The sequence below is a fragment of the Anarhichas minor genome, unplaced genomic scaffold, assembly GCF_050575085.1.
Source record: "Anarhichas minor isolate MPS153535 unplaced genomic scaffold, ASM5057508v1 ptg000027l, whole genome shotgun sequence".
Taxonomy (NCBI): domain Eukaryota; kingdom Metazoa; phylum Chordata; class Actinopteri; order Perciformes; family Anarhichadidae; genus Anarhichas; species Anarhichas minor.
Genome location: NW_027466473.1, coordinates 216,519 through 241,604, shown reverse-complemented (window position 1 = coordinate 241,604; position 25,086 = coordinate 216,519). Strand labels below are relative to the sequence as shown.

The 25,086-nt window shown below is 50.0% G+C and overlaps 32 non-coding genes across 32 annotated transcripts; all 32 read right to left on the bottom strand.

Moving 5' to 3' along the window:
- Nucleotides 1–2,855: 2,855 nt before the first annotated feature.
- LOC142961407 (U5 spliceosomal RNA) lies at nucleotides 2,856–2,972 on the bottom strand. Its single transcript, XR_012956820.1, has one exon. It is a non-coding gene; the product is annotated as a U5 spliceosomal RNA (small nuclear RNA).
- A 204-nt stretch (nucleotides 2,973–3,176) lies between these two features.
- On the bottom strand, nucleotides 3,177–3,340 carry LOC142961131 (U1 spliceosomal RNA). Its single transcript, XR_012956593.1, has one exon. It is a non-coding gene; the product is annotated as a U1 spliceosomal RNA (small nuclear RNA).
- A 279-nt stretch (nucleotides 3,341–3,619) lies between these two features.
- On the bottom strand, nucleotides 3,620–3,810 carry LOC142961304 (U2 spliceosomal RNA). Its single transcript, XR_012956749.1, has one exon. It is a non-coding gene; the product is annotated as a U2 spliceosomal RNA (small nuclear RNA).
- Nucleotides 3,811–3,986: 176 nt separating this feature from the next.
- LOC142961406 (U5 spliceosomal RNA) lies at nucleotides 3,987–4,103 on the bottom strand. The gene has a single exon (XR_012956819.1). It is a non-coding gene; the product is annotated as a U5 spliceosomal RNA (small nuclear RNA).
- A 204-nt stretch (nucleotides 4,104–4,307) lies between these two features.
- Nucleotides 4,308–4,471, bottom strand: LOC142961130 (U1 spliceosomal RNA). The gene has a single exon (XR_012956592.1). It is a non-coding gene; the product is annotated as a U1 spliceosomal RNA (small nuclear RNA).
- A 283-nt stretch (nucleotides 4,472–4,754) lies between these two features.
- LOC142961241 (U2 spliceosomal RNA) lies at nucleotides 4,755–4,945 on the bottom strand. The gene has a single exon (XR_012956692.1). It is a non-coding gene; the product is annotated as a U2 spliceosomal RNA (small nuclear RNA).
- Nucleotides 4,946–5,121: 176 nt separating this feature from the next.
- On the bottom strand, nucleotides 5,122–5,238 carry LOC142961405 (U5 spliceosomal RNA). Its single transcript, XR_012956818.1, has one exon. It is a non-coding gene; the product is annotated as a U5 spliceosomal RNA (small nuclear RNA).
- Nucleotides 5,239–5,442: 204 nt separating this feature from the next.
- Nucleotides 5,443–5,606, bottom strand: LOC142961185 (U1 spliceosomal RNA). The gene has a single exon (XR_012956641.1). It is a non-coding gene; the product is annotated as a U1 spliceosomal RNA (small nuclear RNA).
- A 279-nt stretch (nucleotides 5,607–5,885) lies between these two features.
- On the bottom strand, nucleotides 5,886–6,076 carry LOC142961263 (U2 spliceosomal RNA). The gene has a single exon (XR_012956712.1). It is a non-coding gene; the product is annotated as a U2 spliceosomal RNA (small nuclear RNA).
- Nucleotides 6,077–6,252: 176 nt separating this feature from the next.
- LOC142961403 (U5 spliceosomal RNA) lies at nucleotides 6,253–6,369 on the bottom strand. The gene has a single exon (XR_012956816.1). It is a non-coding gene; the product is annotated as a U5 spliceosomal RNA (small nuclear RNA).
- A 204-nt stretch (nucleotides 6,370–6,573) lies between these two features.
- LOC142961129 (U1 spliceosomal RNA) lies at nucleotides 6,574–6,737 on the bottom strand. Its single transcript, XR_012956591.1, has one exon. It is a non-coding gene; the product is annotated as a U1 spliceosomal RNA (small nuclear RNA).
- Nucleotides 6,738–7,020: 283 nt separating this feature from the next.
- On the bottom strand, nucleotides 7,021–7,211 carry LOC142961240 (U2 spliceosomal RNA). Its single transcript, XR_012956691.1, has one exon. It is a non-coding gene; the product is annotated as a U2 spliceosomal RNA (small nuclear RNA).
- A 176-nt stretch (nucleotides 7,212–7,387) lies between these two features.
- LOC142961402 (U5 spliceosomal RNA) lies at nucleotides 7,388–7,504 on the bottom strand. The gene has a single exon (XR_012956815.1). It is a non-coding gene; the product is annotated as a U5 spliceosomal RNA (small nuclear RNA).
- A 204-nt stretch (nucleotides 7,505–7,708) lies between these two features.
- Nucleotides 7,709–7,872, bottom strand: LOC142961183 (U1 spliceosomal RNA). Its single transcript, XR_012956639.1, has one exon. It is a non-coding gene; the product is annotated as a U1 spliceosomal RNA (small nuclear RNA).
- A 287-nt stretch (nucleotides 7,873–8,159) lies between these two features.
- Nucleotides 8,160–8,350, bottom strand: LOC142961320 (U2 spliceosomal RNA). The gene has a single exon (XR_012956763.1). It is a non-coding gene; the product is annotated as a U2 spliceosomal RNA (small nuclear RNA).
- Nucleotides 8,351–8,528: 178 nt separating this feature from the next.
- LOC142961439 (U5 spliceosomal RNA) lies at nucleotides 8,529–8,643 on the bottom strand. The gene has a single exon (XR_012956849.1). It is a non-coding gene; the product is annotated as a U5 spliceosomal RNA (small nuclear RNA).
- A 204-nt stretch (nucleotides 8,644–8,847) lies between these two features.
- LOC142961128 (U1 spliceosomal RNA) lies at nucleotides 8,848–9,011 on the bottom strand. Its single transcript, XR_012956590.1, has one exon. It is a non-coding gene; the product is annotated as a U1 spliceosomal RNA (small nuclear RNA).
- A 287-nt stretch (nucleotides 9,012–9,298) lies between these two features.
- Nucleotides 9,299–9,493, bottom strand: LOC142961325 (U2 spliceosomal RNA). The gene has a single exon (XR_012956764.1). It is a non-coding gene; the product is annotated as a U2 spliceosomal RNA (small nuclear RNA).
- Nucleotides 9,494–14,706: 5,213 nt separating this feature from the next.
- LOC142961401 (U5 spliceosomal RNA) lies at nucleotides 14,707–14,823 on the bottom strand. The gene has a single exon (XR_012956814.1). It is a non-coding gene; the product is annotated as a U5 spliceosomal RNA (small nuclear RNA).
- A 204-nt stretch (nucleotides 14,824–15,027) lies between these two features.
- Nucleotides 15,028–15,191, bottom strand: LOC142961127 (U1 spliceosomal RNA). The gene has a single exon (XR_012956589.1). It is a non-coding gene; the product is annotated as a U1 spliceosomal RNA (small nuclear RNA).
- A 287-nt stretch (nucleotides 15,192–15,478) lies between these two features.
- Nucleotides 15,479–15,669, bottom strand: LOC142961298 (U2 spliceosomal RNA). Its single transcript, XR_012956744.1, has one exon. It is a non-coding gene; the product is annotated as a U2 spliceosomal RNA (small nuclear RNA).
- A 176-nt stretch (nucleotides 15,670–15,845) lies between these two features.
- On the bottom strand, nucleotides 15,846–15,962 carry LOC142961399 (U5 spliceosomal RNA). The gene has a single exon (XR_012956813.1). It is a non-coding gene; the product is annotated as a U5 spliceosomal RNA (small nuclear RNA).
- Nucleotides 15,963–16,166: 204 nt separating this feature from the next.
- Nucleotides 16,167–16,330, bottom strand: LOC142961182 (U1 spliceosomal RNA). The gene has a single exon (XR_012956638.1). It is a non-coding gene; the product is annotated as a U1 spliceosomal RNA (small nuclear RNA).
- Nucleotides 16,331–16,617: 287 nt separating this feature from the next.
- On the bottom strand, nucleotides 16,618–16,812 carry LOC142961361 (U2 spliceosomal RNA). Its single transcript, XR_012956781.1, has one exon. It is a non-coding gene; the product is annotated as a U2 spliceosomal RNA (small nuclear RNA).
- A 5,212-nt stretch (nucleotides 16,813–22,024) lies between these two features.
- LOC142961398 (U5 spliceosomal RNA) lies at nucleotides 22,025–22,141 on the bottom strand. The gene has a single exon (XR_012956812.1). It is a non-coding gene; the product is annotated as a U5 spliceosomal RNA (small nuclear RNA).
- Nucleotides 22,142–22,345: 204 nt separating this feature from the next.
- On the bottom strand, nucleotides 22,346–22,509 carry LOC142961173 (U1 spliceosomal RNA). Its single transcript, XR_012956630.1, has one exon. It is a non-coding gene; the product is annotated as a U1 spliceosomal RNA (small nuclear RNA).
- Nucleotides 22,510–22,792: 283 nt separating this feature from the next.
- LOC142961262 (U2 spliceosomal RNA) lies at nucleotides 22,793–22,983 on the bottom strand. The gene has a single exon (XR_012956711.1). It is a non-coding gene; the product is annotated as a U2 spliceosomal RNA (small nuclear RNA).
- Nucleotides 22,984–23,154: 171 nt separating this feature from the next.
- LOC142961172 (U1 spliceosomal RNA) lies at nucleotides 23,155–23,318 on the bottom strand. The gene has a single exon (XR_012956629.1). It is a non-coding gene; the product is annotated as a U1 spliceosomal RNA (small nuclear RNA).
- A 283-nt stretch (nucleotides 23,319–23,601) lies between these two features.
- Nucleotides 23,602–23,792, bottom strand: LOC142961261 (U2 spliceosomal RNA). The gene has a single exon (XR_012956710.1). It is a non-coding gene; the product is annotated as a U2 spliceosomal RNA (small nuclear RNA).
- Nucleotides 23,793–23,968: 176 nt separating this feature from the next.
- LOC142961397 (U5 spliceosomal RNA) lies at nucleotides 23,969–24,085 on the bottom strand. The gene has a single exon (XR_012956811.1). It is a non-coding gene; the product is annotated as a U5 spliceosomal RNA (small nuclear RNA).
- Nucleotides 24,086–24,288: 203 nt separating this feature from the next.
- On the bottom strand, nucleotides 24,289–24,452 carry LOC142961233 (U1 spliceosomal RNA). Its single transcript, XR_012956685.1, has one exon. It is a non-coding gene; the product is annotated as a U1 spliceosomal RNA (small nuclear RNA).
- Nucleotides 24,453–24,739: 287 nt separating this feature from the next.
- Nucleotides 24,740–24,930, bottom strand: LOC142961297 (U2 spliceosomal RNA). The gene has a single exon (XR_012956743.1). It is a non-coding gene; the product is annotated as a U2 spliceosomal RNA (small nuclear RNA).
- Between the last annotated feature and the right edge of the window lie 156 nt (nucleotides 24,931–25,086).

The window sequence follows — 25,086 nt, the reverse complement described above, 5'->3', positions numbered from 1 at the left end:
GCCCTGCTTGTCCATTAACCCGGTCACTACCTGTTTTGCCCTATCAGCCCGTACTGAGCTGAAGAAAGCAGCGGAACACGTCTCGAACTCCTCACGGAATGTTTCACGTGATCGCAACAGGTATGCCCTGGCCTTACCCTCATATACGTCCCTAAGCTGTGCTTTAAGGGAGTCACAAGCCTGCTGATTTATAATGCCGCCCCAGTTTCCCCCGGCGTACTCACGTTCGAGAAGGTGCTGAAGGCGAAACACCTCCCTCCTCGCCATACTCGCCTTCCTTTTACAATACTTTAAACAAAAAAATTGTATCCGCTTTTTAGCAACCTCCCACCACTCAATTACTCCGGAACACAATGACCTTAGTCCTTCCAGGCCTTTGAAAAATGAACGGAAATGTTGGTTGAAAACCTCCTCCTCCAGGATGCTGACGTTAAGGTGCCAGTACCCAGTTCCAAACACTGGCACATCTGAGTGCACTTCCAATAGCAGCCCGTCATGATCTGAGAAGAACACAGGGAGCAGTCTGCCTGCCAATAGCCTGAAAGACTTGGAAAGAAAAACATAATCCAAACATTTAACGATGCCCCTAGAGTTGCGCCATGTGGGACCTGTTACCTGTGGCCTGACCTCCCTCGCCCCATCTACCAGGCCATGTTTAGCCATGAGGTTGGAAATAAACCCATCGCTGGTATCTCCCCCCTTGCCCAACTCAACATTAAAATCACCCCCTATCACTACCTGCCTACTGGTGGCCAGGTGCGGCTCCAATTGACCAGCCATCTCTTGCCTTTCTGTTGGAGTTTGTGCTCCATAGACCACAATAACCCTAAGCTTGACTGTCCCCCATGTGATGTCTGCGCCCATTATCCTCCCCTGGACAATAACAAAGGAAGACTCCACCTTGATCTCTTGAAACCCAAATAAAATCCCAACCCCAGTAGAGTGGACCCCCCCTACGCTCCAAACTGAGTCCCCTTTTGTCCACTCCCTCGAAAAAATCCCCACGTCCCCCCCATCCCGTAAATGTACCTCCTGCAAAAAACAAAAGGCAACCTGGTGCGACTCCACAAAATTAAAAACAACCCTTCTTTTAACTGGGTCCCTCATTCCCCTTGCGTTTATAGTGAGAACCTTAAAAAAAACCATTGTGCATCTTAAATAAAGATTCCTATTGCTGGTTCCCACTACCCTAAAGGTATACATTCTCTTTATCCATCTCGTCAGCCCAGGAAAACGGCACTGCGTTTGGCGACGTTGTTGGTCTGTTAAGCCCCTCATAAGCGTCCTCCCCTAAGGGGGACGACAGCATGAGCAGGCCTGGGGGAAGATCGAAGCTCAGGCCTAAACCGTCTGTTAGTATGGCAGCTGCTTCTCCCAATGACTGCTCACCCATCTCCCCTCCCACCTCTTGACCCGTATCCCCATCCTTCTGCTCCTGGGCCCCTCCTTCCTCCACTTTATCAGCGGCTCTCTTATGCTGACCTGGTCCCCCTCCCCTCCCCCCCTCAATCCCACCCTTGTTGGTCTGTCCCCCCTTTGACTTTTTGCTCCGTACCCCCTCCCCACTCTCTCCAAGCTCTGTCGAGAGTCCTGTTCCGAATGCCTGCGACCCTTTCCGTGCCCCTTGCTTTGATTTGGAGGGAGCAGGATCGGAAGTGAGGACAGGAAACTCGTCCATAATGTCTGTGGATGGCTTGGCCATTCCGTCTGTTCCGGCGGTGCCCTCATCCCGGGGCGCTGCCTCCCCTTTACTCCCCAACGCGTCAGCTCCGGAGCCCTCCTGTACCGTCCTCTCCCCGTCATTCTGTGTGGCTCCCCTACTCGGCTCGCCAGCCTCAGTCGGTTTGGCAGCCTCCGCAAAAGTTTTCTTGCGGCCAGGACAACCTCGGTACAGGTGGTCAGTTCCACCGCATCCATGGCACGTCCTTGGCTCTGTGCAGTCCTTGGCATAATGCCCTGCTTGCCCACAGAAACGGCATCTTGTTTCCCCACAGCCTGCCTCTGAATGTCCTGACTGTCTGCACTTCCTGCAGAAAGCAGGTTGCCGTGGGTAAAATAGATACCCACGATCTCCACCAAGGCTGAAGAAGGCAGGTGGATGTTTCAGGCCTCCTGGACCTTCTGCGTCATGATACAGCAGTACCTGGAACTGGCGCCGTCCAGTCCAAAACCCCAGGGTGTCCTTTATATGCCTTGCAGCCGTCACCACCTCTCCATACTGCCCCAGGAATGCAGCTAGTGCTGAGTCATTAACAAAGGGGTTGTACATATGCACAGTTATTGTTCTGAAATTAGGTCTGTCCAGGTTCAGTACTCTGTAGCCGGCTAGCGGCCTTACCCCTGCCTCTGCTCGGCAAATTTCAGCCACACTCCGGTAGATCTCCTCGGTCCTCAGTGTAACGTCGAACGCCTTCTCCTGCTGGTTCCACTGGATGCAGTGCACCTCCTCCACCTTCAGTTGTAGCTGCCCAATTATGACTTGCCTGCCAAAGAACTCTCTGGACTGCAGTTTGTAGTCTTCCGTGGTTGCCTGGAATCGTAGCGTGTGTCTCAGCCCGACCCTTGGGATCGACTGCTCTTTTTGGCCCCTTGCGGCCATTGCTGTCTCGTTGTTAGCTCTCTCTGTGCTGTATTTTTCCGCAACACCACTTGATCTTAGCCAAAAGGCCGAGAAGCGATGAGCCCCAACTGTTTGCTTCCTGAGTCACCCTCCTGACACGTTTCACCCTTGTCATGGTGCAGTTCTTTCCAAGGGACATAGCAGTGGCTGCTGCTTTGGCACACATCCAAGCACTCCATGGTCAAGCACCGTGGTCTCATTAAGGACAGCTTTCTTTCTTTTCACAACTGTACAAGGCTCAGCCAAATGGCAAAGCCTGCTAAAAATAGGTTGAACTCATTGGTATTCCTCTCCACGGAAGTCTTTAGTAAAAGGCGAAAGACTTGTGCGTTATGAAGAGAAACCAAAGTAAGTACAGCAACATTGTCAAGAACAGCCAAAGTCCCTAGTTGCCCAAGTCAAAACGCTCATGGTAAGCCTGAGTTCACGTGCCCTGTTCCAAATCTGAAGCCACACCCATTCCCACATCTTAAAGAGGGCAATATTCTCCATAGTACTATTTCCTCCCCTCCAATCAAAAGTACAAATCACTTGATATTCTTTTCAACAAAACAATCAGGGGAGAGCGCGAACGCAGTCCCCCACTACCAGAAATTATGCAGTCGAGATTCCCACATTTGGGGAATTCGCAGTGGTCAGAACAACCGGAGTGCAATGGCTGGGCCTCGCCCTGGGTGAACCACCTTCTTGATCATGGTATCTCCCCTGCCAGGTAAGTATGAGTTGGAAGAGACAGAGACAGGGGTGGCATTCCCAGATGCAGTACTCCGGATGACGGTTCCCAGATGGCATAATCCCAGAGTGCAGTCCTTTAGCATTAAGCTCAGGCTGGGAGCACAGCGATGTTCCACGAGGGGCGTCAGTAAGGAATAAACAAGGCCTTTGTTTGACACAAGCCCCAGCCTTGAAGACAGACAGCGAATGAGATCCTCGTCGTTCATTAAAGTGTGAAGCTAATCAACAGACTGATCCATTTGGATTGGTGTCCACAAGGCATTTGAGGAGTGCACCGTTCCCGGCAATGCTGCAATACCGGGTCAATGCGTGGAGTGAACGGAGCAAGCCCCTTTTTCATCTCCCGATGCTAAAAATCTGCTTAATACGTTATCCTCATATAGAGGACATATCAGATATTAAACTGATAAGAACAGATACTACACTTGATCTTAGCCAAAAGGCTGAGAAGCGATGAGCCCCAACTGTTTGCTTCCTGAGTCACCCTCCTGACACGTTTCACCCTTGTCATGGTGCAGTTCTTTCCAAGGGACATAGCAGTGGCTGCTGCTTTGGCACACATCCAAGCACTCCATGGTCAAGCACCGTGGTCTCATTAAGGACAGCTTTCTTTCTTTTCACAACTGTACAAGGCTCAGCCAAATGGCAAAGCCTGCTAAAAATAGGTTGAACTCATTGGTATTCCTCTCCACGGAAGTCTTTAGTAAAAGGCGAAAGACTTGTGCGTTATGAAGAGAAACCAAAGTAAGTACAGCAACATTGTCAAGAACAGCCAAAGTCCCTAGTTGCCCAAGTCAAAACGCTCATGGTAAGCCTGAGTTCACGTGCCCTCTTCCAAATCTGAAGCCACACCCATTCCCACATCTTAAAGAGGGCAATATTCTCCATAGTACTATTTCCTCCCCTCCAGTCAAAAGTACAAATCACTTGATATTCTTTTCAACAAAACAATCAGGGGAGAGCGCGAACGCAGTCCCCCACTACCAGAAATTATGCAGTCGAGATTCCCACATTTGGGGAATTCGCAGTGGTCAGAACAACCGGAGTGCAATGGCTGGGCCTCGCCCTGGGTGAACCACCTTCTTGATCATGGTATCTCCCCTGCCAGGTAAGTATGAGTTGGAAGAGACAGAGACAGGGGCGGCATTCCCAGATGCAGTACTCCGGATGACGGTTCCCAGATGGCATAATCCCAGAGTGCAGCCCTTTAGCATTAAGCTCAGGCTGGGAGCACAGCGATGTTCCACGAGGGGCGTCAGTAAGGAATAAACAAGGCCTTTGTTTGACACAATCCCCAGCCTTGAAGACAGACAGCGAATGAGATCCTCGTCATTCATTAAAGTGTGAAGCTAATCAACAGATCCATTTGGATTGGTGTTTGGTTGTCCACAAGGCATTTGAGGAGTGCACCGTTCCCGGCAATGCTGCAATACCGGGTCAATGCGTGGAGTGAACGGGGCAAGCCCCTTTTTCATCTCCCGATGCTAAAAATCTGCTTAATACGTTATCCTCATATAGAGGACATATCAGATATTAAACTGATAAGAACAGATACTACACTTGATCTTAGCCAAAAGGCCGAGAAGCGATGAGCCCCAACTGTTTGCTTCCTGAGTCACCCTCCTGACACGTTTCACCCTTGTCATGGTGCAGTTCTTTCCAAGGGACATAGCAGTGGCTGCTGCTTTGGCACACATCCAAGCACTCCATGGTCAAGCACCGTGGTCTCGTTAAGGACAGCTTTCTTTCTTTTCACAACTGTACAAGGCTCAGCCAAATGGCAAAGCCTGCTAAAAATAGGTTGAACTCATTGGTATTCCTCTCCACGGAAGTCTTTAGTAAAAGGCGAAAGACTTGTGCGTTATGAAGAGAAACCAAAGTAAGTACAGCAACATTGTCAAGAACAGCCAAAGTCCCTAGTTGCCCAAGTCAAAACGCTCATGGTAAGCCTGAGTTCACGTGCCCTGTTCCAAATCTGAAGCCACACCCATTCCCACATCTTAAAGAGGGCAATATTCTCCATAGTACTATTTCCTCCCCTCCAATCAAAAGTACAAATCACTTGATATTCTTTTCAACAAAACAATCAGGGGAGAGCGCGAACGCAGTCCCCCACTACCAGAAATGATGCAGTCGAGATTCCCACATTTGGGGAATTCGCAGTGGTCAGAACAACCGGAGTGCAATGGCTGGGCCTCGCCCTGGGTGAACCACCTTCTTGATCATGGTATCTCCCCTGCCAGGTAAGTATGAGTTGGAAGAGACAGAGACAGGGGCGGCATTCCCAGATGCAGTACTCCGGATGACGGTTCCCAGATGGCATAATCCCAGAGTGCAGTCCTTTAGCATTAAGCTCAGGCTGGGAGCACAGCGATGTTCCACGAGGGGCGTCAGTAAGGAATAAACAAGGCCTTTGTTTGACACAAGCCCCAGCCTTGAAGACAGACAGCGAATGAGATCCTCGTCGTTCATTAAAGTGTGAAGCTAATCAACAGACTGATCCATTTGGATTGGTGTCCACAAGGCATTTGAGGAGTGCACCGTTCCCGGCAATGCTGCAATACCGGGTCAATGCGTGGAGTGAACGGAGCAAGCCCCTTTTTCATCTCCCGATGCTAAAAATCTGCTTAATACGTTATCCTCATATAGAGGACATATCAGATATTAAACTGATAAGAACAGATACTACACTTGATCTTAGCCAAAAGGCCGAGAAGCGATGAGCCCCAACTGTTTGCTTCCTGAGTCACCCTCCTGACACGTTTCACCCTTGTCATGGTGCAGTTCTTTCCAAGGGACATAGCAGTGGCTGCTGCTTTGGCACACATCCAAGCACTCCATGGTCAAGCACCGTGGTCTCATTAAGGACAGCTTTCTTTCTTTTCACAACTGTACAAGGCTCAGCCAAATGGCAAAGCCTGCTAAAAATAGGTTGAACTCATTGGTATTCCTCTCCACGGAAGTCTTTAGTAAAAGGCGAAAGACTTGTGCGTTATGAAGAGAAACCAAAGTAAGTACAGCAACATTGTCAAGAACAGCCAAAGTCCCTAGTTGCCCAAGTCAAAACGCTCATGGTAAGCCTGAGTTCACGTGCCCTCTTCCAAATCTGAAGCCACACCCATTCCCACATCTTAAAGAGGGCAATATTCTCCATAGTACTATTTCCTCCCCTCCAGTCAAAAGTACAAATCACTTGATATTCTTTTCAACAAAACAATCAGGGGAGAGCGCGAACGCAGTCCCCCACTACCAGAAATTATGCAGTCGAGATTCCCACATTTGGGGAATTCGCAGTGGTCAGAACAACCGGAGTGCAATGGCTGGGCCTCGCCCTGGGTGAACCACCTTCTTGATCATGGTATCTCCCCTGCCAGGTAAGTATGAGTTGGAAGAGACAGAGACAGGGGCGGCATTCCCAGATGCAGTACTCCGGATGACGGTTCCCAGATGGCATAATCCCAGAGTGCAGCCCTTTAGCATTAAGCTCAGGCTGGGAGCACAGCGATGTTCCACGAGGGGCGTCAGTAAGGAATAAACAAGGCCTTTGTTTGACACAATCCCCAGCCTTGAAGACAGACAGCGAATGAGATCCTCGTCATTCATTAAAGTGTGAAGCTAATCAACAGATCCATTTGGATTGGTGTTTGGTTGTCCACAAGGCATTTGAGGAGTGCACCGTTCCCGGCAATGCTGCAATACCGGGTCAATGCGTGGAGTGAACGGGGCAAGCCCCTTTTTCATCTCCCGATGCTAAAAATCTGCTTAATACGTTATCCTCATATAGAGGACATATCAGATATTAAACTGATAAGAACAGATACTACACTTGATCTTAGCCAAAAGGCCGAGAAGCGATGAGCCCCAACTGTTTGCTTCCTGAGTCACCCTCCTGACACGTTTCACCCTTGTCATGGTGCAGTTCTTTCCAAGGGACATAGCAGTGGCTGCTGCTTTGGCACACATCCAAGCACTCCATGGTCAAGCACCGTGGTCTCGTTAAGGACAGCTTTCTTTCTTTTCACAACTGTACAAGGCTCAGCCAAATGGCAAAGCCTGCTAAAAATAGGTTGAACTCATTGGTATTCCTCTCCACGGAAGTCTTTAGTAAAAGGCGAAAGACTTGTGCGTTATGAAGAGAAACCAAAGTAAGTACAGCAACATTGTCAAGAACAGCCAAAGTCCCTAGTTGCCCAAGTCAAAACGCTCATGGTAAGCCTGAGTTCACGTGCCCTGTTCCAAATCTGAAGCCACACCCATTCCCACATCTTAAAGAGGGCAATATTCTCCATAGTACTATTTCCTCCCCTCCAATCAAAAGTACAAATCACTTGATATTCTTTTCAACAAAACAATCAGGGGAGAGCGCGAACGCAGTCCCCCACTACCAGAAATGATGCAGTCGAGATTCCCACATTTGGGGAATTCGCAGTGGTCAGAACAACCGGAGTGCAATGGCTGGGCCTCGCCCTGGGTGAACCACCTTCTTGATCATGGTATCTCCCCTGCCAGGTAAGTATGAGTTGGAAGAGACAGAGACAGGGGCGGCATTCCCAGATGCAGTACTCCGGATGACGGTTCCCAGATGGCATAATCCCAGAGTGCAGTCCTTTAGCATTAAGCTCAGGCTGGGAGCACAGCGATGTTCCACGAGGGGCGTCAGTAAGGAATAAACAAGGCCTTTGTTTGACACAAGCCCCAGCCTTGAAGACAGACAGCGAATGAGATCCTCGTCGTTCATTAAAGTGTGAAGCTAATCAACAGACTGATCCATTTGGATTGGTGTTTGGTTGTCCACAAGGCATTTGAGGAGTGCACCGTTCCTGGCAATGCTGCAATACCTGGTCAATGCGTGGAGTGAACGGAGCAAGCCCCTTCTTCATCTCCCGATGCTAAAAATCTGCTTAATACGTTATCCTCATATAGAGGACATATCAGATATTAAACTGATTAGAACAGATACTACACTTGATCTTAGCCAAAAGGCCGAGAAGCGATGAGCCCCAACTGTTTGCTTCCTGAGTCACCCTCCTGACACGTTTCACCCTTGTCATGGTGCAGTTCTTTCCAAGGGACATAGCAGTGGCTGCTGCTTTGGCACACATCCAAGCACTCCATGGTCAAGCACCGTGGTCTCGTTAAGGACAGCTTTCTTTCTTTTCACAACTGTACAAGGCTCAGCCAAATGGCAAAGCCAGCTAAAAATAGGTTGAACTCATTGGTATTCCTCTCCACGGAAGTCTTTAGTAAAAGGCGAAAGACTTGTGCGTTATGAAGAGAAACCAAAGTAAGTACAGCAACATTGTCAAGAACAGCCAAAGTCCCTAGTTGCCCAAGTCAAAACGCTCATGGTAAGCCTGAGTTCACGTGCCCTCTTCCAAATCTGAAGCCACACCCATTCCCACATCTTAAAGAGGGCAATATTCTCCATAGTACTATTTCCTCCCCTCCAATCAAAAGTACAAATCACTTGATATTCTTTTCAACAAAACAATCAGGGGAGAGCGCGAACGCAGTCCCCCACTACCAGAAATTATGCAGTCGAGATTCCCACATTTGGGGAATTCGCAGTGGTCAGAACAACCGGAGTGCAATGGCTGGGCCTCGCCCTGGGTGAACCACCTTCTTGATCATGGTATCTCCCCTGCCAGGTAAGTATGAGTTGGAAGAGACAGAGACAGGGGCGGCATTCCCAGATGCAGTACTCCGGATGACGGTTCCCAGATGGCATAATCCCAGAGTGCAGCCCTTTAGCATTAAGCTCAGGCTGGGAGCACAGCGATGTTCCACGAGGGGCGTCAGAAAGGAATAAACAAGGCCTTTGTTTGACACAAGCCCCAGCCTTGAAGACAGACAGCGAATGAGATCCTCGTCGTTCATTAAAGTGTGAAGCTAATCAACAGACTGATCCATTTGGATTGGTGTTTGGTTGTCCACAAGGCATTTGAGGAGTGCACCGTTCCCGGCAATGCTGCAATACCGGGTCAATGCGTGGAGTGAACGGAGCAAGCCCCTTTTTCATCTCCCGATGCTAAAAATCTGCTTAATACGTTATCCTCATATAGAGGACATATCAGATATTAAACTGATAAGAACAGATTTTTCTTTTTTTTTTTTTTTTTTTTATTATCAAAATTCTGTACACAAATCATACAATTTCAAACATACAAACTTCACATGTTTTGCATCATGCAACTTAATTATATTTCACAGTTACATGTCAGTAACCAGCATTTGTCAATACACAAAAAAACACAAAATACACTTATGCAATGTCTTCAGGATTCACCATCCCCACCCAAAACCTCCTTTCCACCTTTCCAAGGCAGCATGCTTCCCCCACTTCCTGATGTCCCGTTCAATCCTCCCCTTTATATCTAATTCCACTCTCTTTAACACCCCCTCCAAGCGACTTTCCCTGTTTTTTCCCACCAGGTCTTGCCTAGCCACCCACAAACTCCTCTTAACCAGGCTTATAATTAGCCACGTAAGGAAATGTTTACTCCCCAAACCTCCCCCTTCTACCACCCTAGTCCATGTCAATTTAAACCCAGGGTCTAACCTCCCCAGCCATGTCGCTGCTCTACTCCACACAATACTAGCAAAGGGACACTCCCACATGACATGCCTGACAGTTTCTTCCCCCATACAGCCTTCCCTCGGGCACACAGGGGATCTTGCTAAACTATGCCGGTACATTACATCTCGCACTGGCAGACATTTGTGAAGGCATAGCCAATTGAGATCTTTGAGACCATTGTCCAGCCCCCGTGGCTGTATCCCCTTCCAAATACTCTTCGGGATCCCAACCACTGCCGGTGCGATCACTCTCTGTCTGACAACTTTATAAAGGAATTTGTGGTTCAGTCTGACACTGGTTTCTGAGGCCTCGGGATGGGCCCGCAGCCACCTGGCTGCGTACTGGTAATGCCATAGCTGTTGCTCCACCCGGGGCCCTAAATTGTTCCAGACCAACACGCGCCTGGCCTGATAGGAAAAATAGAGCCGCAGGAAGTGTCCTGATGGGTGTACGACTGGAGTTGACATCTCCCTCCACAAAAAAGAAACAAATATGCAGTCTAGCTTCAACGGGAGGTGTGGGACATCTCTTCCCCCTGCTTCAATCCCTGCCAGCATGCGGGCCCTCGCCACATACTCATATCTCCCTCCCCACAAGAAAGTGAACACGAGGCGCATAATAGGTCTCCTCATACTGACTGGCATTGGGTATATGTATGCCAAGTACACAAGAGATGGCATAATATCTACCTTCAGAACCAGTACTTTCCCTATCAAAGTCAGGCCCCTGCTCTTCCAGAGAGCAAACTTCTTCTGGACTGCCATAAAGCGCCTAGTCCAGTTGGCCGTGGCACTATGGGCTGTCTCAAAGCTGACCCCTAGTACCTTCAGCGGTCCCGTGCAGAGCGTCAGCCCCCCTGGTACCTCCGTCCTTTCTTTCCAGCGCCCAAAGAACTTCACAGAAGACTTGGCACAATTAAGTTTAGCACTAGCCACCTTACCAAAGCTCTGGAAAATTTCCAAGGCTCGAAGAAGGCATGTGTCGGTGTCCAGCAGCAGTGTGGTGTCATCTGCGTACTGAGACAGTTTAACTCGTAAGCCCCCACTGCCAGGTAGCAGGAAACCTCTCACACCCGGATCAGCCCGAATGGCTGCCGCCAGGGGCTCCATGTAAAGGATGTAAAGCAGTGGTGAAAGCGGACACCCCTGTCTTACCCCTGAGTGCAAACTAAAAATGTCTCCTAGGTGGCCGTTAACTGAAACCATGCTCCCTACACCTGTGTACAATATGCGTAACCATCCCATAAAAGCCTGACTGAAGCCTAACCTCTGCAAAACTCTAAACATAAAACCCCAATGAACCCTGTCAAAAGCTTTTGCCTGGTCGAGACCAACCACCATCAGTGGCAGGTGCCGGTCTTCCGCCCACGCGACAGCGTCCCGAATGAGCTGTAGATTCCATCTCACTGAGCGCCCCGCTACCCCACATGTTTGGTCCACATGGACCACATGAGGAAGTGCTATGCCTAGACGATCCGCTAGGACCTTTGCCAGGAGTTTGTAGTCAACACACAGCATGGTCAGTGGTCGCCAGTTCCCTAGGTCGGCACGATCCCCCTTCTTATAAAGAAGTGAGATAACTCCGGTGGCCGCAGAACCTCCCATTGTACCTGTGCGGAGTATTGCGGACAACACCTCCAACACTACCGGCCCAAGTACATCCCAGAACTTGAGATAAAACTCTGCTGGGAGCCCATCGATGCCAGGCACCTTCCGCCTCTTCATTCTCTGGAGGGCCCACTCAATCTCTATTAGGGTGAGCGGGGCCTCCAAAGCCTGTACTATATCCTTCGGCACCCGCTGGGTCAGAAAATCCAGGAATACCTCTCCTCCTCCTACCTCTATGTCTTTCTCCCTAAACCTTGTGCGATAGTAGTCCGTGGCAGCCTGCACCATCTCTACCCCTTCTGACACCACCCTGCCCTGCTTGTCCATTAACCCGGTCACTACCTGTTTTGCCCTATCAGCCCGTACTGAGCTGAAGAAAGCAGCGGAACACGTCTCGAACTCCTCACGGAATGTTTCACGTGATCGCAACAGGTATGCCCTGGCCTTACCCTCATATACGTCCCTAAGCTGTGCTTTAAGGGAGTCACAAGCCTGCTGATTTATAATGCCGCCCCAGTTTCCCCCGGCGTACTCACGTTCGAGAAGGTGCTGAAGGCGAAACACCTCCCTCCTCGCCATACTCGCCTTCCTTTTACAATACTTTAAACAAAAAAATTGTATCCGCTTTTTAGCAACCTCCCACCACTCAATTACTCCGGAACACAATGACCTTAGTCCTTCCAGGCCTTTGAAAAATGAACGGAAATGTTGGTTGAAAACCTCCTCCTCCAGGATGCTGACGTTAAGGTGCCAGTACCCAGTTCCAAACACTGGCACATCTGAGTGCACTTCCAATAGCAGCCCGTCATGATCTGAGAAGAACACAGGGAGCAGTCTGCCTGCCAATAGCCTGAAAGACTTGGAAAGAAAAACATAATCCAAACATTTAACGATGCCCCTAGAGTTGCGCCATGTGGGACCTGTTACCTGTGGCCTGACCTCCCTCGCCCCATCTACCAGGCCATGTTTAGCCATGAGGTTGGAAATAAACCCATCGCTGGTATCTCCCCCCTTGCCCAACTCAACATTAAAATCACCCCCTATCACTACCTGCCTACTGGTGGCCAGGTGCGGCTCCAATTGACCAGCCATCTCTTGCCTTTCTGTTGGAGTTTGTGCTCCATAGACCACAATAACCCTAAGCTTGACTGTCCCCCATGTGATGTCTGCGCCCATTATCCTCCCCTGGACAATAACAAAGGAAGACTCCACCTTGATCTCTTGAAACCCAAATAAAATCCCAACCCCAGTAGAGTGGACCCCCCCTACGCTCCAAACTGAGTCCCCTTTTGTCCACTCCCTCGAAAAAATCCCCACGTCCCCCCCATCCCGTAAATGTACCTCCTGCAAAAAACAAAAGGCAACCTGGTGCGACTCCACAAAATTAAAAACAACCCTTCTTTTAACTGGGTCCCTCATTCCCCTTGCGTTTATAGTGAGAACCTTAAAAAAACCCATTGTGCATCTTAAATAAAGATTCCTATTGCTGGTTCCCATTACCCTAAAGGTATACATTCTCTTTATCCATCTCGTCAGCCCAGGAAAACGGCACTGCGTTTGGCGACGTTGTTGGTCTGTTAAGCCCCTCATAAGCGTCCTCCCCTAAGGGGGACGACAGCATGAGCAGGCCTGGGGGAAGATCGAAGCTCAGGCCTAAACCGTCTGTTAGTATGGCAGCTGCTTCTCCCAATGACTGCTCACCCATCTCCCCTCCCACCTCTTGACCCGTATCCCCATCCTTCTGCTCCTGGGCCCCTCCTTCCTCCACTTTATCAGCGGCTCTCTTATGCTGACCTGTTCCCCCTCCCCTCCCCCCCTCAATCCCACCCTTGTTGGTCTGTCCCCCCTTTGACTTTTTGCTCCGTACCCCCTCCCCACTCTCTCCAAGCTCTGTCGAGAGTCCTGTTCCGAATGCCTGCGACCCTTTCCGTGCCCCTTGCTTTGATTTGGAGGGAGCAGGATCGGAAGTGAGGACAGGAAACTCGTCCATAATGTCTGTGGATGCCTTGGCCATTCCGTCTGTTCCGGCGGTGCCCTCATCCCGGGGCGCTGCCTCCCCTTTACTCCCCAACGCGTCAGCTCCGGAGCCCTCCTGTACCGTCCTCTCCCCGTCATTCTGTGTGGCTCCCCTACTCGGCTCGCCAGCCTCAGTCGGTTTGGCAGCCTCCGCAAAAGTTTTCTTGCGGCCAGGACAACCTCGGTACAGGTGGTCAGTTCCACCGCATCCATGGCACGTCCTTGGCTCTGTGCAGTCCTTGGCGGAATGCCCTGCTTGCCCACAGAAACGGCATCTTGTTTCCCCACAGCCTGCCTCTGAATGTCCTGACTGTCTGCACTTCCTGCAGAAAGCAGGTTGCCGTGGGTAAAATAGATACCCACGATCTCCACCAAGGCTGAAGAAGGCAGGTGGATGTTTCAGGCCTCCTGGACCTTCTGCGTCATGATACAGCAGTACCTGGAACTGGCGCCGTCCAGTCCAAAACCCCAGGGTGTCCTTTATATGCCTTGCAGCCGTCACCACCTCTCCATACTGCCCCAGGAATGCAGCTAGTGCTGAGTCATTAACAAAGGGGTTGTACATATGCACAGTTATTGTTCTGAAATTAGGTCTGTCCAGGTTCAGTACTCTGTAGCCGGCTAGCGGCCTTACCCCTGCCTCTGCTCGGCAAATTTCAGCCACACTCCGGTAGATCTCCTCGGTCCTCAGTGTAACGTCGAACGCCTTCTCCTGCTGGTTCCACTGGATGCAGTGCACCTCCTCCACCTTCAGTTGTAGCTGCCCAATTATGACTTGCCTGCCAAAGAACTCTCTGGACTGCAGTTTGTAGTCTTCCGTGGTTGCCTGGAATCGTAGCGTGTGTCTCAGCCCGACCCTTGGGATCGACTGCTCTTTTTGGCCCCTTGCGGCCATTGCTGTCTCGTTGTTAGCTCTCTCTGTGCTGTATTTTTCCGCAACACCACTTGATCTTAGCCAAAAGGCCGAGAAGCGATGAGCCCCAACTGTTTGCTTCCTGAGTCACCCTCCTGACACGTTTCACCCTTGTCATGGTGCAGTTCTTTCCAAGGGACATAGCAGTGGCTGCTGCTTTGGCACACATCCAAGCACTCCATGGTCAAGCACCGTGGTCTCATTAAGGACAGCTTTCTTTCTTTTCACAACTGTACAAGGCTCAGCCAAATGGCAAAGCCTGCTAAAAATAGGTTGAACTCATTGGTATTCCTCTCCACGGAAGTCTTTAGTAAAAGGCGAAAGACTTGTGCGTTATGAAGAGAAACCAAAGTAAGTACAGCAACATTGTCAAGAACAGCCAAAGTCCCTAGTTGCCCAAGTCAAAACGCTCATGGTAAGCCTGAGTTCACGTGCCCTCTTCCAAATCTGAAGCCACACCCATTCCCACATCTTAAAGAGGGCAATATTCTCCATAGTACTATTTCCTCCCCTCCAGTCAAAAGTACAAATCACTTGATATTCTTTTCAACAAAACAATCAGGGGAGAGCGCGAACGCAGTCCCCCACTACCAGAAATTATGCAGTCGAGATTCCCACATTTGGGGAATTCGCAGTGGTCAGAACAACCGGAGTGCAATGGCTGGGCCTCGCCCTGGGTGAACCACCTTCTTGATCATGGTATCTCCCCTGCCAGGTAAGTATGAGTTGGAAGAGACAGAGACAGGGGCGGCATTCCCAGATGCAGTACTCCGGATGACGGTTCCCAGATGGCATAATCCCAGAGTGCAGTCCTTTAGCATTAAGCTCAGGCTGGGAGCACAGCGATGTTCCACGAGGGGCGTCAGTAAGGAATAAACAAGGCCTTTGTTTGACACAAGCCCCAGCCTTGAAGACAGACAGCGAATGAGATCCTCGTCGTTCATTAAAGTGTGAAGCTAATCAACAGACTGATCCATTTGGATTGGTGTTTGGTTGTCCACAAGGCATTTGAGGAGTGCACCGTTCCCGGCAATGCTGCAATACCGGGTCAATGCGTGGAGTGAACGGAGCAAGCCCCTTCTTCATCTCCCGATGCTAAAAATCTGCTTAATACGTTATCCTCATATAGAGGACATATCAGATATTAAACTGATAAGAACAGATACTACACTTGATCTTAGCCAAAAGGCCGAGAAGCGATGAGCCCCAACTGTTTGCTTCCTGAGTCACCCTCCTGACACGTTTCACCCTTGTCATGGTGCAGTTCTTTCCAAGGGACATAGCAGTGGCTGCTGCTTTGGCACACATCCAAGCACTCCATGGTCAAGCACCGTGGTCTCGTTAAGGACAGCTTTCTTTCTTTTCACAACTGTACAAGGCTCAGCCAAATGGCAAAGCCTGCTAAAAATAGGTTGAACTCATTGGTATTCCTCTCCACGGAAGTCTTTAGTAAAAGGCGAAAGACTTGTGCGTTATGAAGAGAAACCAAAGTAAGTACAGCAACATTGTCAAGAACAGCCAAAGTCCCTAGTTGCCCAAGTCAAAACGCTCATGGTAAGCCTGAGTTCACGTGCCCTGTTCCAAATCTGAAGCCACACCCATTCCCACATCTTAAAGAGGGCAATATTCTCCATAGTACTATTTCCTCCCCTCCAATCAAAAGTACAAATCACTTGATATTCTTTTCAACAAAACAATCAGGGGAGAGCGCGAACGCAGTCCCCCACTACCAGAAATGATGCAGTCGAGATTCCCACATTTGGGGAATTCGCAGTGGTCAGAACAACCGGAGTGCAATGGCTGGGCCTCGCCCTGGGTGAACCACCTTCTTGATCATGGTATCTCCCCTGCCAGGTAAGTATGAGTTGGAAGAGACAGAGACAGGGGCGGCATTCCCAGATGCAGTACTCCGGATGACGGTTCCCAGATGGCATAATCCCAGAGTGCAGCCCTTTAGCATTAAGCTCAGGCTGGGAGCACAGCGATGTTCCACGAGGGGCGTCAGTAAGGAATAAACAAGGCCTTTGTTTGACACAAGCCCCAGCCTTGAAGACAGACAGCGAATGAGATCCTCGTCGTTCATTAAAGTGTGAAGCTAATCAACAGACTGATCCATTTGGATTGGTGTTTGGTTGTCCACAAGGCATTTGAGGAGTGCACCATTCCCGGCAATGCTGCAATACTGGGTCAATGCGTGGAGTGAACGGAGCAAGCCCCTTTTTCATCTCCCGATGCTAAAAATCTGCTTAATACGTTATCCTCATATAGAGGACATATCAGATATTAAACTGATAAGAACAGATTTTTTTTTTTTTTTTTTTTTTTTTTATTATCAAAATTCTGTACACAAATCATACAATTTCAAACATACAAACTTCACGTTTTGCATCATGCAACTTAATTATATTTCACAGTTACATGTCAGTAACCAGCATTTGTCAATACACAAAAAAAACACAAAATACACTTATGCAATGTCTTCAGGATTCACCATCCCCACCCAAAACCTCCTTTCCACCTTTCCAAGGCAGCATGCTTCCCCCACTTCCTGATGTCCCGTTCAATCCTCCCCTTTATATCTAATTCCACTCTCTTTAACACCCCCTCCAAGCGACTTTCCCTGTTTTTTCCCACCAGGTCTTGCCTAGCCACCCACAAACTCCTCTTAACCAGGCTTATAATTAGCCACGTAAGGAAATGTTTACTCCCCAAACCTCCCCCTTCTACCACCCTAGTCCATGTCAATTTAAACCCAGGGTCTAACCTCCCCAGCCATGTCGCTGCTCTACTCCACACAATACTAGCAAAGGGACAGTCCCACATGACATGCCTGACAGTTTCTTCCCCCATACAGCCTTCCCTCGGGCACACAGGGGATCTTGCTAAACTATGCCGGTACATTACATCTCGCACTGGCAGACATTTGTGAAGGCATAGCCAATTGAGATCTTTGAGACCATTGTCCAGCCCCCGTGGCTGTATCCCCTTCCAAATACTCTTCGGGATCCCAACCACTGCCGGTGCGATCACTCTCTGTCTGACAACTTTATAAAGGAATTTGTGGTTCAGTCTGACACTGGTTTCTGAGGCCTCGGGATGGGCCCGCAGCCACCTGGCTGCGTACTGGTAATGCCATGGCTGTTGCTCCACCCGGGGCCCTAAATTGTTCCAGACCAACACGCGCCTGGCCTGATAGGAAAAATAGAGCCGCAGGAAGTGTCCTGATGGGTGTACGACTGGAGTTGACATCTCCCTCCACAAAAAAGAAACAAATATGCAGTCTAGCTTCAACGGGAGGTGTGGGACATCTCTTCCCCCTGCTTCAATCCCTGCCAGCATGCGGGCCCTCGCCACATACTCATATCTCCCTCCCCACAAGAAAGTGAACACGAGGCGCATAATAGGTCTCCTCATACTGACTGGCATTGGGTATATGTATGCCAAGTACACAAGAGATGGCATAATATCTACCTTCAGAACCAGTACTTTCCCTATCAAAGTCAGGCCCCTGCTCTTCCAGAGAGCAAACTTCTTCTGGACTGCCATAAAGCGCCTAGTCCAGTTGGCCGTGGCACTATGGGCTGTCTCAAAGCTGACCCCTAGTACCTTCAGCGGTCCCGTGCAGAGCGTCAGCCCCCCTGGTACCTCCGTCCTTTCTTTCCAGCGCCCAAAGAACTTCACAGAAGACTTGGCACAATTAAGTTTAGCACTAGCCACCTTACCAAAGCTCTGGAAAATTTCCAAGGCTCGAAGAAGGCATGTGTCGGTGTCCAGCAGCAGTGTGGTGTCATCTGCGTACTGAGACAGTTTAACTCGTAAGCCCCCACTGCCAGGTAGCAGGAAACCTCTCACACCCGGATCAGCCCGAATGGCTGCCGCCAGGGGCTCCATGTAAAGGATGTAAAGCAGTGGTGAAAGCGGACACCCCTGTCTTACCCCTGAGTGCAAACTAAAAATGTCTCCTAGGTGGCCGTTAACTGAAACCATGCTCCCTACACCTGTGTACAATATGCGTAACCATCCCATAAAAGCCTGACTGAAGCCTAACCTCTGCAAAACTCTAAACATAAAACCCCAATGAACCCTGTCAAACGCTTTTGCCTGGTCGAGACCAACCACCATCAGTGGCAGGTGCCGGTCTTCCGCCCACGCGACAGCGTCCCGAATGAGCTGTAGATTCCATCTCACTGAGCGCCCCGCTACCCCACATGTTTGGTCCACATGGACCACATGAGGAAGTGCTATGCCTAGACGATCCGCTAGGACCTTTGCCAGGAGTTTGTAGTCAACACACAGCATGGTCAGTGGTCGCCAGTTCCCTAGGTCGGCACGATCCCCCTTCTTATAAAGAAGTGAGATAACTCCGGTGGCCGCAGAACCTCCCATTGTACCTGTGCGGAGTATTGCGGACAACACCTCCAACACTACCGGCCCAAGTACATCCCAGAACTTGAGATAAAACTCTGCTGGGAGCCCATCGATGCCAGGCACCTTCCGCCTCTTCATTCTCTGGAGGGCCCACTCAATCTCTATTAGGGTGAGCGGGGCCTCCAAAGCCTGTACTATATCCTTCGGCACCCGCTGGGTCAGAAAATCCAGGAATACCTCTCCTCCTCCTACCTCTATGTCTTTCTCCCTAAACCTTGTGCGATAGTAGTCCGTGGCAGCCTGCACCATCTCTACCCCTTCTGACACCACCCTGCCCTGCTTGTCCATTAACCCGGTCACTACCTGTTTTGCCCTATCAGCCCGTACTGAGCTGAAGAAAGCAGCGGAACACGTCTCGAACTCCTCACGGAATGTTTCACGTGATCGCAACAGGTATGCCCTGGCCTTACCCTCATATACGTCCCTAAGCTGTGCTTTAAGGGAGTCACAAGCCTGCTGATTTATAATGCCGCCCCAGTTTCCCCCGGCGTACTCACGTTCGAGAAGGTGCTGAAGGCGAAACACCTCCCTCCTCGCCATACTCGCCTTCCTTTTACAATACTTTAAACAAAAAAATTGTATCCGCTTTTTAGCAACCTCCCACCACTCAATTACTCCGGAACACAATGACCTTAGTCCTTCCAGGCCTTTGAAAAATGAACGGAAATGTTGGTTGAAAACCTCCTCCTCCAGGATGCTGACGTTAAGGTGCCAGTACCCAGTTCCAAACACTGGCACATCTGAGTGCACTTCCAATAGCAGCCCGTCATGATCTGAGAAGAACACAGGGAGCAGTCTGCCTGCCAATAGCCTGAAAGACTTGGAAAGAAAAACATAATCCAAACATTTAACGATGCCCCTAGAGTTGCGCCATGTGGGACCTGTTACCTGTGGCCTGACCTCCCTCGCCCCATCTACCAGGCCATGTTTAGCCATGAGGTTGGAAATAAACCCATCGCTGGTATCTCCCCCCTTGCCCAACTCAACATTAAAATCACCCCCTATCACTACCTGCCTACTGGTGGCCAGGTGCGGCTCCAATTGACCAGCCATCTCTTGCCTTTCTGTTGGAGTTTGTGCTCCATAGACCACAATAACCCTAAGCTTGACTGTCCCCCATGTGATGTCTGCGCCCATTATCCTCCCCTGGACAATAACAAAGGAAGACTCCACCTTGATCTCTTGAAACCCAAATAAAATCCCAACCCCAGTAGAGTGGACCCCCCCTACGCTCCAAACTGAGTCCCCTTTTGTCCACTCCCTCGAAAAAATCCCCACGTCCCCCCCATCCCGTAAATGTACCTCCTGCAAAAAACAAAAGGCAACCTGGTGCGACTCCACAAAATTAAAAACAACCCTTCTTTTAACTGGGTCCCTCATTCCCCTTGCGTTTATAGTGAGAACCTTAAAAAAACCCATTGTGCATCTTAAATAAAGATTCCTATTGCTGGTTCCCACTACCCTAAAGGTATACATTCTCTTTATCCATCTCGTCAGCCCAGGAAAACGGCACTGCGTTTGGCGACGTTGTTGGTCTGTTAAGCCCCTCATAAGCGTCCTCTCCTAAGGGGGACGACAGCATGAGCAGGCCTGGGGGAAGATCGAAGCTCAGGCCTAAACCGTCTGTTAGTATGGCAGCTGCTTCTCCCAATGACTGCTCACCCATCTCCCCTCCCACCTCTTGACCCGTATCCCCATCCTTCTGCTCCTGGGCCCCTCCTTCCTCCACTTTATCAGCGGCTCTCTTATGCTGACCTGTTCCCCCTCCCCTCCCCCCCTCAATCCCACCCTTGTTGGTCTGTCCCCCCTTTGACTTTTTGCTCCGTACCCCCTCCCCACTCTCTCCAAGCTCTGTCGAGAGTCCTGTTCCGAATGCCTGCGACCCTTTCCGTGCCCCTTGCTTTGATTTGGAGGGAGCAGGATCGGAAGTGAGGACAGGAAACTCGTCCATAATGTCTGTGGATGCCTTGGCCATTCCGTCTGTTCCGGCGGTGCCCTCATCCCGGGGCGCTGCCTCCCCTTTACTCCCCAACGCGTCAGCTCCGGAGCCCTCCTGTACCGTCCTCTCCCCGTCATTCTGTGTGGCTCCCCTACTCGGCTCGCCAGCCTCAGTCGGTTTGGCAGCCTCCGCAAAAGTTTTCTTGCGGCCAGGACAACCTCGGTACAGGTGGTCAGTTCCACCGCATCCATGGCACGTCCTTGGCTCTGTGCAGTCCTTGGCGGAATGCCCTGCTTGCCCACAGAAACGGCATCTTGTTTCCCCACAGCCTGCCTCTGAATGTCCTGACTGTCTGCACTTCCTGCAGAAAGCAGGTTGCCGTGGGTAAAATAGATACCCACGATCTCCACCAAGGCTGAAGAAGGCAGGTGGATGTTTCAGGCCTCCTGGACCTTCTGCGTCATGATACAGCAGTACCTGGAACTGGCGCCGTCCAGTCCAAAACCCCAGGGTGTCCTTTATATGCCTTGCAGCCGTCACCACCTCTCCATACTGCCCCAGGAATGCAGCTAGTGCTGAGTCATTAACAAAGGGGTTGTACATATGCACAGTTATTGTTCTGAAATTAGGTCTGTCCAGGTTCAGTACTCTGTAGCCGGCTAGCAGCCTTACCCCTGCCTCTGCTCGGCAAATTTCAGCCACACTCCGGTAGATCTCCTCGGTCCTCAGTGTAACGTCGAACGCCTTCTCCTGCTGGTTCCACTGGATGCAGTGCACCTCCTCCACCTTCAGTTGTAGCTGCCCAATTATGACTTGCCTGCCAAAGAACTCTCTGGACTGCAGTTTGTAGTCTTCCGTGGTTGCCTGGAATCGTAGCGTGTGTCTCAGCCCGACCCTTGGGATCGACTGCTCTTTTTGGCCCCTTGCGGCCATTGCTGTCTCGTTGTTAGCTCTCTCTGTGCTGTATTTTTCCGCAACACCACTTGATCTTAGCCAAAAGGCCGAGAAGCGATGAGCCCCAACTGTTTGCTTCCTGAGTCACCCTCCTGACACGTTTCACCCTTGTCATGGTGCAGTTCTTTCCAAGGGACATAGCAGTGGCTGCTGCTTTGGCACACATCCAAGCACTCCATGGTCAAGCACCGTGGTCTCGTTAAGGACAGCTTTCTTTCTTTTCACAACTGTACAAGGCTCAGCCAAATGGCAAAGCCTGCTAAAAATAGGTTGAACTCATTGGTATTCCTCTCCACGGAAGTCTTTAGTAAAAGGCGAAAGACTTGTGCGTTATGAAGAGAAACCAAAGTAAATACAGCAACATTGTCAAGAACAGCCAAAGTCCCTAGTTGCCCAAGTCAAAACGCTCATGGTAAGCCTGAGTTCACGTGCCCTGTTCCAAATCTGAAGCCACACCCATTCCCACATCTTAAAGAGGGCAATATTCTCCATAGTACTATTTCCTCCCCTCCAATCAAAAGTACAAATCACTTGATATTCTTTTCAACAAAACAATCAGGGGAGAGCGCGAACGCAGACCCCCACTACCAGAAATTATGCAGTCGAGATTCCCACATTTGGGGAATTCGCAGTGGTCAGAACAACCGGAGTGCAATGGCTGGGCCTCGCCCTGGGTGAACCACCTTCTTGATCATGGTATCTCCCCTGCCAGGTAAGTATGAGTTGGAAGAGACAGAGACAGGGGCGGCATTCCCAGACGCAGTACTCCGGATGACGGTTCCCAGATGGCATAATCCCAGAGTGCAGGGATTTAGCATTAAACTTAGGCTGGGAGCACAGCGATGTTCCACGAGGGGCGTCAGTAAGGAATAAACAAGGCCTTTGTTTGACACAATCCCCAGCCTTGAAGACAGACAGCGAATGAGATCCTCGTCGTTCATTAAAGTGTGAAGCTAATCAACAGATCCATTTGGATTGGTGTTTGGTTGTCCACAAGGCATTTGAGGAGTGCACCGTTCCCGGCAATGCTGCAATACCGGGTCAATGCGTGGAGTGAACGGAGCAAGCCCCTTTTTCATCTCCCGATGCTAAAAATCTGCTTAATACGTTATCCTCATATAGAGGACATATCAGATATTAAACTGATAAGAACAGATACTACACTTGATCTTAGCCAAAAGGCCGAGAAGCGATGAGCCCCAACTGTTTGCTTCCTGAGTCACCCTCCTGACACGTTTCACCCTGTTCCAAATCTGAAGCCACACCCATTCCCACATCTTAAAGAGGGCAATATTCTCCATAGTACTATTTCCTCCCCTCCAATCAAAAGTACAAATCACTTGATATTCTTTTCAACAAAACAATCAGGGGAGAGCGCGAACGCAGACCCCCACTACCAGAAATTATGCAGTCGAGATTCCCACATTTGGGGAATTCGCAGTGGTCAGAACAACCGGAGTGCAATGGCTGGGCCTCGCCCTGGGTGAACCACCTTCTTGATCATGGTATCTCCCCTGCCAGGTAAGTATGAGTTGGAAGAGACAGAGACAGGGGCGGCATTCCCAGACGCAGTACTCCGGATGACGGTTCCCAGATGGCATAATCCCAGAGTGCAGGGATTTAGCATTAAACTTAGGCTGGGAGCACAGCGATGTTCCACGAGGGGCGTCAGTAAGGAATAAACAAGGCCTTTGTTTGACACAATCCCCAGCCTTGAAGACAGACAGCGAATGAGATCCTCGTCGTTCATTAAAGTGTGAAGCTAATCAACAGATCCATTTGGATTGGTGTTTGGTTGTCCACAAGGCATTTGAGGAGTGCACCGTTCCCGGCAATGCTGCAATACCGGGTCAATGCGTGGAGTGAACGGAGCAAGCCCCTTTTTCATCTCCCGATGCTAAAAATCTGCTTAATACGTTATCCTCATATAGAGGACATATCAGATATTAAACTGATAAGAACAGATACTACACTTGATCTTAGCCAAAAGGCCGAGAAGCGATGAGCCCCAACTGTTTGCTTCCTGAGTCACCCTCCTGACACGTTTCACCCTTGTCATGGTGCAGTTCTTTCCAAGGGACATAGCAGTGGCTGCTGCTTTGGCACACATCCAAGCACTCCATGGTCAAGCACCGTGGTCTCGTTAAGGACAGCTTTCTTTCTTTTCACAACTGTACAAGGCTCAGCCAAATGGCAAAGCCTGCTAAAAATAGGTTGAACTCATTGGTATTCCTCTCCACGGAAGTCTTTAGTAAAAGGCGAAAGACTTGTGCGTTATGAAGAGAAACCAAAGTAAGTACAGCAACATTGTCAAGAACAGCCAAAGTCCCTAGTTGCCCAAGTCAAAACGCTCATGGTAAGCCTGAGTTCACGTGCCCTGTTCCAAATCTGAAGCCACACCCATTCCCACATCTTAAAGAGGGCAATATTCTCCATAGTACTATTTCCTCCCCTCCAATCAAAAGTACAACCACTTGATATTCTTTTCAACAAAACAATCAGGGGAGAGCGCGAACGCAGTCCCCCACTACCAGCAATTATGCAGTCGAGATTCCCACATTTGGGGAATTTGCAGTGGTCAGAACAACCGGAGTGCAATGGCTGGGCCTCGCCCTGGGTGAACCACCTTCTTGATCATGGTATCTCCCCTGCCAGGTAAGTATGAGTTGGAAGAGACAGAGACAGGGGCGGCATTCCCAGATGCAGTACTCCAGATGACGGTTCCCAGATGGCATAATCCCAGAGTGCAGTCCTTTAGCATTAAGCTCAGGCTGGGAGCACAGCGATGTTCCACGAGGGGCGTCAGTAAGGAATAAACAAGGCCTTTGTTTGACACAAGCCCCAGCCTTGAAGACAGACAGCGAATGAGATCCTCGTCGTTCATTAAAGTGTGAAGCTAATCAACAGACTGATCCATTTGGATTGGTGTTTGGTTGTCCACAAGGCATTTGAGGAGTGCACCGTTCCCGGCAATGCTGCAATACCGGGTCAATGCGTGGAGTGAACGGAGCAAGCCCCTTCTTCATCTCCCGATGCTAAAAATCTGCTTAATACGTTATCCTCATATAGAGGACATATCAGATATTAAACTGATAAGAACAGATACTACACTTGATCTTAGCCAAAAGGCCGAGAAGCGATGAGCCCCAACTGTTTGCTTCCTGAGTCACCCTCCTGACACGTTTCACCCTTGTCATGGTGCAGTTCTTTCCAAGGGACATAGCAGTGGCTGCTGCTTTGGCACACATCCAAGCACTCCATGGTCAAGCACCGTGGTCTCGTTAAGGACAGCTTTCT